We start from the raw sequence: 10369 nt of genomic DNA on the forward strand, positions 1-10369 counted from the left end.
ATGATGTCCAATTTTACACATTTACCATATTTATCAATTCCTCTTACTGCTAGTCATTTATCTTATTTCCAACCCTTCGTTGTCACAAACGATGCTGCGATAAACATCCTTATACAAGTCTCTTTTTGCAGGTTGGAAATTTCCCTCGAAGTGGAATTGCTGGGTCGTAGAGTCTGTGCGTGTTCACTTTCTCTAAAGGCTGACAAATGGCTCTCCAAACAGCAGCACCAATTGGCCATCCTCCTCTGAGCTGAGGAAGTTCTCCATCCTGCATGTTTACCGGCACTGGACATCATCCACAAAGCAACTCCAGGTACATCCCGTCTCATTTAGTCTATAAATAGCCCTAGAAGGTAGAAACTTTTTTTTTAACTTTTTATTGAGATTATGATAGTTTACAACCTTGTGAAATTTCAGTTGTACATTATTGTTAGTCATGTTGTAGGTGCACCACTTCACCCCTTGTGCCCACCCCCCCATCCCTCCTTTCCCCTGGTAACCACTAATCTGTTCTCTTTGTCTACATGTTTAACTTCCACCTATGAGTGGAGTCATACAGAGTTCATCTTTCTCTATCTGGCTTATTTCACTTAACATAATACCCTCAAGGTCCTTCCATGTTGTTGTGAATGGGACTATTTTATCCTTTTTTATGGCTGAGTAGCATTACATTGTATATATATGCCATATCTTCTTTATCCAATCATCAGTTGATGGGCACTTAGGTTGCTTTCACGTCTTGGCTATTGTAAATAATGCTGCAATGAACATAGGGGTGCATGGGACTTTCGGAATTGCCGATTTCAAGTTCTTTAGATAAATACCTAATAGCAGGATGGCTGGGTCATATGGTATTTCTATTTTTAATTTTTTGAGAAATCTCCACACTGTTTTCCATAGTGGCTGCACTAGTTTGCATTCCCACCAGCAGTGTATGAGGGTTCCTTTTTCTCCACAACCTCTCTAACATTTGTTACTCTTTGTTTTGGTTATTTTTGCCATTCTAACAGGTGTAAGGTGATATCTTAGCGTAGTTTTGATTTGCATTTCCCTGATGATCAGCGATGATGAGCATCTTCTCATGTGCCTATTGGCCATCTGTATATTTTCTTTGGAGAAATGTCTGTTCATGTCCCCTGTCCCTTTTTTGATTGGGTTGTTTGATGTTTTGTTGTTGAGTTGTGTAAGTCCTTTATATAGTATGGAGATTAACCTAGAAGATAGAAAATTTTAAAAAGCCAACATATTTCTAGTGCTTTATAGTTTGCAAAGCACTTTCATTTGCGTTATCTACCTCTTTTTATGCTCAAATCTTGTCAATCATTCCCTTACAAGTCTCACTCAGAAACCAATGTACTTCATTCTCTAAATCCAGCATGGGGCTTCACACTTCCGTGTCAATACAGGTGTCTTGCCCACCCCAAGCACCCAAAAAAATGTTTCTTAAACCCTGTTCAGCCATGAATGGCTTTGTCCCCTACCCTGGGGAAGCAGATGGAACCAGAGATTATTCTCTGTCACTGGGGGCTTCAAGAGGGAGGATGTGGCTCTGCCATCCTCTCCCAGTAGACCCTGCCCCCTTCCAAGCCACAGAAGGTGGGGGAGCCCTCAAATACCAAAAGGAATTTGGATACTGGTCAGCCAAAGATAAGGACAAGTTGTGCAGCAAAGAGATTATGACTAGCAGGTCAGTTAGGGGCACAGTGCTCCTGTCTTTTCTTGCTAAATATAACCTTTCCCCTTCTCATTTTCTTCATCCAATGTCTGGTGACAAGTTTAGGATAAAGAATGAGCCACAATGTCATAATCACTCAAGCATTCCTACCAATGGAAGCTCACTCATGAACTGTTTATTTTTCTAGAGCTTTGTGACTGTGTTCCTTATGTTGGCAATATGTCATCCTAATGATTTTATTTTAACAGTAATGAATTATGACTCTGTTCCCATGGCCAGGCATATGGCAGCCCTTTTCAATCCCAAGTGAATCAGTGTTGTAGTAATGAATACTAACTTCATCCATAACAGTAGAAAATATAAAATGGTGTTCTCTAGTTACTGTCATCTCTTTCTGTAATCTTTGCATTCCATCATGTTGACTAATATTTTCTAGATTTAGCTTCTTTTTTATTTACAAAACGTTCATGCATGTCTGCCTGAATCATAACTTTCAGATTCTGATTTCACTAACAATTTTTGAGTGCCTGTGTGGGGTCTTTTTAGACAACACACCCACTGTTTGTAACCGAGACAACCTGGACTCAGAAAAGTGCAGAAACGTGGTCAAGGTCCCAGGGGTGGAGCCAGGATTCTAACTTTGGGTGTAGATCTCAAGATCTAGTGCTTTTTCTACTATGCCACACCCGTTTGACTGGGTTTTATTGTTGTTTTTTAAATCTCATGCATAGAATTCCTGAGTTTTTATTTGTTTCTTTAGAGTTCTGAATAAATTTGGATGGTATCATTTCATCTACAATATTTGAGTCCCATAGAGTGAAACACCCAGCCAACACTTCATACGTCATCTTGTCACCTTCCTTGGACATGCAGACTGGACATCGTCAAATTCAACCAGCTTCCACTCCCTAAACGACATCAGGTTGCGGTGGGGAGACATCTACCAATAACCAGCCATCTTAACTGACATTTTCATTCTCTTTCCCTGTGAAAATCAATACTAATAAATCTGAGTCTCTGCGTGTCTAACTACACAGGTTTAGATGTATCGATTTATGCTTTCAAATACCTTAGGAATCTGTCTGGAATGGGTGAGAATACCCCCCATTTTCGAGTTTCAAATTTCAATCTCCTCATAAGAATTTGCTTTTCAGAGCAGTATTGCAAACCAAAGGAATTTTGACTCAGATTCAACGAAGCCTACAAAACTTCAGAATCTAGAAAAATAGAACGCATCATTTAAGATAAAGAGGTGGCAGGACAGGCATACTTAGATGTCACAAAACTGTCATGGTAACAAGTGTGTGCGCTTTGAATTTCCTTTTCAGGCCCCTGTGCCTTACTGAGTGCTGTTCCCACTGCCCAAGATGCAGCCCAACCATTCTCCCCCCTCACGCTCCAGCTGCCCGTACAACCCACAGCTCAGAAGTCGCAGCCTCATGATTGAAACCTTTCAGACATCCACACCGGTCCCTTGTGATGGTCACTCCCTGTTCCCACAGCAAAGTGTGCGTTTATGCACTCATTCATGCGCTCATTGGAAACTGGCAGAGAGTTAGCCATTGATGATTAAGTAGCTAGGAACTAAAGGGTTTTTTCCTGTTTGCAATTACTGATTTAGCTTTTAGCTGTTTAACCCACCCATTGTTAACTGTGCTGTTTAGGCAATATACTGTCTGACTCCCACTAGGCTCCTATAGATAACATCTCCTGGAGCCTGGGTCACCATGGTAATGGGTGTTCCAGCTGTTTTTCAGGAATTAGAACCCCTTTGTCCACTCCAGGCCGGTTGAGACCACCACCTCATCATGCAAATATCCGATAGACGACCTTTTGACGTCAAGAGGCTAAAAATTCCGCCCTCAGATCATGCTAACACTGCCATTTGGTGAACATGGGCCTTATGAAGAGGCATGAAGTCTGACTACGCTTTAACACTGCCATTTGGTGAACACGGGCCTTATGAAGAGGCATGAAGTCTGACTACGCTTTAACACTGCCATTTGGTGAACATGGGCCTTATGAAGAGGCATGAAGTCTGACTACGCTTTAACACTGCCATTTGGTGAACACGGGCCTTATGAAGAGGCATGAAGTCTGACTACGCTTTAACACTGCCATTTGGTGAACATGGGTCCTATGAAGAGGCATGAAGTCTGACTACGCTTTAACACTGCCATTTGGTGAACACGGGCCTTATGAAGAGGCATGAAGTCTGACTACGCTTTAACACTGCCATTTGGTGAACATGGGCCTTATGAAGAGGCATGAAGTCTGACTACGCTTTAACACTGCCATTTGGTGAACATGGGTCCTATGAAGAGGCATGAAGTCTGACTGCGCTTTAACACTGCCATTTGGTGAACATGGGTCCTATGAAGAGGCATGAAGTCTGACTACGCTTTAACACTGCCATTTGGTGAACATGGGCCTTATGAAGAGGCATGAAGTCTGACTACGCTTTAACACTGCCATTTGGTGAACATGGGCCTTATGAAGAGGCATGAAGTCTGACTACGCTTTAACACTGCCATTTGGTGAACATGGGCCTTATGAAGAGGCATGAAGTCTGACTACGCTTTAACACTGCCATTTGGTGAACACGGGCCTTATGAAGAGGCATGAAGTCTGACTACGCTTTAACACTGCCATTTGGTGAACATGGGCCTTATGAAGAGGCATGAAGTCTGACTACGCTTTAACACTGCCATTTGGTGAACACGGGCCTTATGAAGAGGCATGAAGTCTGACTACGCTTTAACACTGCCATTTGGTGAACATGGGTCCTATGAAGAGGCATGAAGTCTGACTACGCTTTAACACTGCCATTTGGTGAACACGGGCCTTATGAAGAGGCATGAAGTCTGACTACGCTTTAACACTGCCATTTGGTGAACACGGGCCTTATGAAGAGGCATGAAGTCTGACTACGCTTTAACACTGCCATTTGGTGAACACGGGCCTTATGAAGAGGCATGAAGTCTGACTACGCTTTAACACTGCCATTTGGTGAACACGGGCCTTATGAAGAGGCATGAAGTCTGACTACGCTTTAACACTGCCATTTGGTGAACATGGGCCTTATGAAGAGGCATGAAGTCTGACTACGCTTTAACACTGCCATTTGGTGAACACGGGCCTTATGAAGAGGCATGAAGTCTGACTACGCTTTAACACTGCCATTTGGTGAACATGGGTCCTATGAAGAGGCATGAAGTCTGACTACGCTTTAACACTGCCATTTGGTGAACACGGGCCTTATGAAGAGGCATGAAGTCTGACTACGCTTTAACACTGCCATTTGGTGAACATGGGCCTTATGAAGAGGCATGAAGTCTGACTACGCTTTAACACTGCCATTTGGTGAACATGGGTCCTATGAAGAGGCATGAAGTCTGACTGCGCTTTAACACTGCCATTTGGTGAACATGGGTCCTATGAAGAGGCATGAAGTCTGACTACGCTTTAACACTGCCATTTGGTGAACATGGGCCTTATGAAGAGGCATGAAGTCTGACTACGCTTTAACACTGCCATTTGGTGAACATGGGCCTTATGAAGAGGCATGAAGTCTGACTACGCTTTAACACTGCCATTTGGTGAACATGGGCCTTATGAAGAGGCATGAAGTCTGACTACGCTTTAACACTGCCATTTGGTGAACACGGGCCTTATGAAGAGGCATGAAGTCTGACTACGCTTTAACACTGCCATTTGGTGAACATGGGCCTTATGAAGAGGCATGAAGTCTGACTACGCTTTAACACTGCCATTTGGTGAACACGGGCCTTATGAAGAGGCATGAAGTCTGACTACGCTTTAACACTGCCATTTGGTGAACATGGGTCCTATGAAGAGGCATGAAGTCTGACTACGCTTTAACACTGCCATTTGGTGAACACGGGCCTTATGAAGAGGCATGAAGTCTGACTACGCTTTAACACTGCCATTTGGTGAACACGGGCCTTATGAAGAGGCATGAAGTCTGACTACGCTTTAACACTGCCATTTGGTGAACACGGGCCTTATGAAGAGGCATGAAGTCTGACTGCGCTTGCGCAGATCATCAATTACCTCGCCTCCAATCACCTCCCTCCACATTTCAGACCTCCTTCCCCCATCCCATAAATATCCCTGAGCCCCTATTTTCGGAGAAGCGGATTTGAGACTCATGCTCTCACTTGCTCGCATGGCTGCCTTGTGATTAAACCCTCTCTCTGCTGCAATCTTGTCGTCTCAGTGTTTGGCTTTCTGGGCGGCGGGCGAAAAAGCACCTAGTTCGGTAACACATTCATGCAATCACTCATTCATCCAGCAAATATTCACGGAGAGTCTACCATGTGCCAAGCACCATTCTAGGCCCTGGGATACACCCAGGCACCAACAGACAAAAGTCTTGCCATGTGGAGGTTACACTTCAACTTGGATCCACAGACAGCAAACATAATAGGTACATGAAATATGGTATGCTGGACAGTGAGGAATGCCGTGGGGAAAATAGAGCGGATAGTTAAGCAGGAAAGCATAGATCATGCTCAGGGATCCGGAGCATGCGGATGGGGAGGAGCCTTCTAATTTAAAATAGGGAGTCAGGGCAGACCTCGTTGAGTAGGTGACATCTGAGCACAAAGTTGAGGGAGGAGGGGGAGTTACTCATGTGAGGAAGGAACATTCCAGGCTGAGCAACAGAGAGTGGCAGGAGACTAGTTTGGCTGGAGGAGAGTAAGTGAGCAAGATGCAGTGATCAGAGAGGCCACGGGGACCAAGTGTGGCAGACTGGTTGGCCATTCTGAGAACGTTGGGTTTTTACAACAAGTGAAATAGGGACACATCAGAGGATTTTGAGCAGAGAATTTTATCAGGACTTCCTGTTGAATAGATTGTGAATTAAGATAGAGAGTAAACGATGGCTCCAGGGTATATTCCACCAGGACAGCCCTTATCATGCTGAGTTATACCTGTTGGTTTGTGTGTCTTTCTCGTTATTGGACTGGGCCTTGGCTAGGACAGAAGCTGTCTTTGAAATCCCAATGTCCAGCCTAGAGCAAGACACAGGCAAGAAATGTGTGTTGAGCCTGATAGTCAGAACGAATGTGTCTCAGCCGCAAGTTTTCTTAATGAACAGATAAGCCAAGACAGGTTTTTTGACGTCACTTGGGAAGACAAGAAGTCAGAGGACCTCCCTCCAGCCCTCCAGCCTCTCTTCTCTGGATGAATATTCACCTGACATCACAGACATTCTGTTCTTCCATGGGTGCATTTGAGAAGTGCTGGCTACTAATGACCTCTTTATTCAAGGATGCGGTGGCAGATGGAACTAACTTTTTATATTTGCTGATACCTACAGGGAGAAATCTGTCTTTTCAGAGTGTTACAACTGGAATTATTTAGAGCTGAGGAATTTCCCCAATGCCTACTTTCAACCTAGCAGGCTGGCTGCTGAGGGCCCTATGAGGACTCAAGATGGCTTTAATGCAGGGAGGGGGCAGCACCAAGAAGCCCGCTGGCCAGCCAGGAGATGCCCCTCTCTGGCAGGCTCAACTCTCCTGAAGCAGAGGTGTCAGGATGAATTACAGCTCATCCTGGGTGCTGAGCATGGCCTCTGATCCTGTTCTGTCAGTTCTGCTAAAGAGCCCTTCGCCTTCTGTGAGGGCAGAGCAAAAAAGACATTGGGAACAGCATCAGTAAGAATTTTTAGAAAGCATATTTTTCAGAGACTGGAGTTAGAACAGCTAAAACATGGAGTAACTATGGGCATGGCTACAAGAATGCCACACAGCGCTGGTCTTCGTCCTGCCACCCCCCTGCCTGTCTGCGAGGGAGGGCCACAGCCGGGACTGGATTATCCAACGAGCAAAATAAGTACATACCCAGGGTACCAGCAAAGCAGGGAGAGAGAGAAGAAATTTTAAAATCCAACAAGAAGCCACTTAAATTTCAGCATGTATATAGGCCTCATGGCATTTTTAAAATCTAATTATATTATGATTTAACATCAGTCTTATTATGAATTCATATGCCGATGGCACGGTAAGCTTTTCAGTGCACACAGTCTGTAATCTGGCCACATTAACAAACCTGAAGGCCTTCTCGAAGCTGCATTTTGGGTATAAGAAACAAAACCTCTTCATCTGATTCTAAAAGGCAAGCTTTTCTGTGACAAATTCTATATAGTTTCCAAAGACCAAGGAGGGTAGGGGCTTGCCAGCATTGGGAAGCAAGTGTATGGACAGTTACAAGGTGACCACAATGTCATTCTGCCTGGCTCTCGGGAGCATCTCCACAGACTAGCTGCTGTCACGTGTACCTGAGCCGCTCCATGGTGTTTGCCTTCTTTCCCAAGACGTGCAGGCAGGGTGTCCATAATAGTCCAGGACAACCACTGGCCCTGAAGGTGGAAGGTATTAGCACCCTCATTGGAACTACCACTGAGCACAGCCATGCACCGCATATCACGTTTTGGTCAACCATGGACCGCATATACCACAGTGGTCCCATAAGATTAGTACCACATAGGCTAGGTGTGTAGCAGGCTATACCATCTAGGTTTGGGTAAGTGCACTCTGTGATGTTTGCACAATGATGACGCATTTCTCAGAATGTGTCCCGGTGGTTAAGCAACACATGATTATATTATTTACATAGTTCCTGTGCTCCTTGACACTTGCTATAGCGTACTATGTTTATTTACGCTTTTTGCACCAGTGATGAAAATATGTCACTCTGTGCCATCTTCCTCCCCACTCACCCATGGCAGATGTTATATTTGATTATAGTGTTTTTCCCACTAGATCCCAGACTAGGTCTCAACATTTCTCTCAACACGGCACTCCAGGCAGCCACGACCAACCAGCCAACCAAATGGCAGTGTCATGTGACATGAAGGGCAAGACCCACATCTTCTGCATCTTTGTATGCCATATAGTACCTAGGCCCTGTCTCAGATACAGAAAGCAATCTAGACTAAGTTTCCATTCAGCAAACTTTTCTCAATCATATGGGAATATAGAACCAAATCTGACATGGTCTACAAACTCCAAAATCTTAGAGTCATTCAACAAACACTTATGAGACCAACTCTGATCAGAACATATATCGTAGCATTGATCCCAAAGAAATTCTGAGTAGGTCTCTCTGAAAGGCCAAAGAGATGATCCCAGAAATTAGGTTAGTTAAGTGCAAGGTGCTATTTTAAACAAATAACAATTAAAATGTCCTGGCTCCTTAAGATGTGGAACCACCCTAAGTGCCCAGCAACTGATGATTGGATAAAGAAGATGTGGTATATATATACAATGGAATACTACTCAGCCATAAAAAAGGACAAAGTGGTCCCATTCACAACAACATGGATAGACCTTGAGGGTATTATGTTGAGTGAAATAAGCCAGACAGAGAAAGACGAACTCTGTATGACTCCACTCATAGGTGGTAGTTAATATATGGACAAAGAGAACTGATCAGTGGTTGCCAGGGGAAAGGGGGGTGGGGGGAGGGCACTAGGGGTGAAGTGGTGTACCTACAACCTGACTAATAATGATGTACAACTGTAATTTCACAAGGATGTTAACTTTCATAACCTTAATAAAAAAAAAAAAGACAAATCCAAAAAAAAAAAAATGTCCTGGCTCTTTGAAGAACTGCCTTCCAAAAGCAATTCTGCCAGGCTCCCGGACATTCTGACACCCTGTGATGAAATGGCTTCGAGGTGGCATACATCATTACTCAGCCATTCCTTTCATATTTAACAATCACCATTGTTAAGAAATTGAACAGGAAAGTCTTCGTGACTGAGACAGTGACTTTTTCTGAATTCTCATGCACCAGTTGTAAAGAGCTACCCAATCTGACAATTCTATTTGTTTTCATTTCTCTTTTAACCAACCCAGATAAGACTTGGGTCGTAATTTTTCAAAGTGCCTTAAAACTTTTGTGAGTCTCATTAATAACAGGGCTGCTCCGTGCATTTGAGTTGGTGCCTGTCACTCCCATCAGGAGAGAAGGTGCAGCTCTCATAATCCCCAATTACACTGGCTAATGAAGCCCATTAATCAGTCCTCAGAGCTTTGGGAAACACCAGCAAAGGTTCTGTTGACCTTTGGAGCAGGCTGCACAATCGCTGTCGCTGTATGGGTCCAATTTCTAACCAAGTTAGCTGTGGTCAGGTCTTCACTCATGTTTTACTGAGAGTATGCTCATCTTTTTATCACTGCTTCTTCCATTTTTTTTTTTTTGGAGTAGAGCAATGACTATTTGGGACATATCACTGGAACTTGTGATCCTTTTGGGTGAGCTCAGTTGTCTATATTTCTTTAGCACTGACACCCAGATCAAGAGAGTTAATGTATATAAGAGCGCTCTGCAAGGTGAATGATACACAGTAAATGGAAATCAGTAAATAGTTTTGTGGGGGTTTTTTGCTGTTTCTCCAAAATTTTACTTTAATTTAAATTACAGGGCTAGCCAGATATTCTGATAAGAAATTTACTTTGCCTTAGGAGAAAGGAAGTGCCTTCATGGCATTGTTAACAATTGTATACATCTCCACCTTTTTTTTTAAGAGTTAAAAATCACATTGAGCAACAATCACATTGGCTTATATAAAGTTAAACCTTTATAACACAAAAAGAAACCACTTCCAGCATAACAGTTTTAGTAACATGAATATATTAAATGATCACAACCTCAAATGCA

The sequence above is a fragment of the Equus przewalskii genome, chromosome 1 (genome assembly GCF_037783145.1).
Source record: "Equus przewalskii isolate Varuska chromosome 1, EquPr2, whole genome shotgun sequence".
Lineage (NCBI taxonomy): Eukaryota > Metazoa > Chordata > Mammalia > Perissodactyla > Equidae > Equus > Equus przewalskii.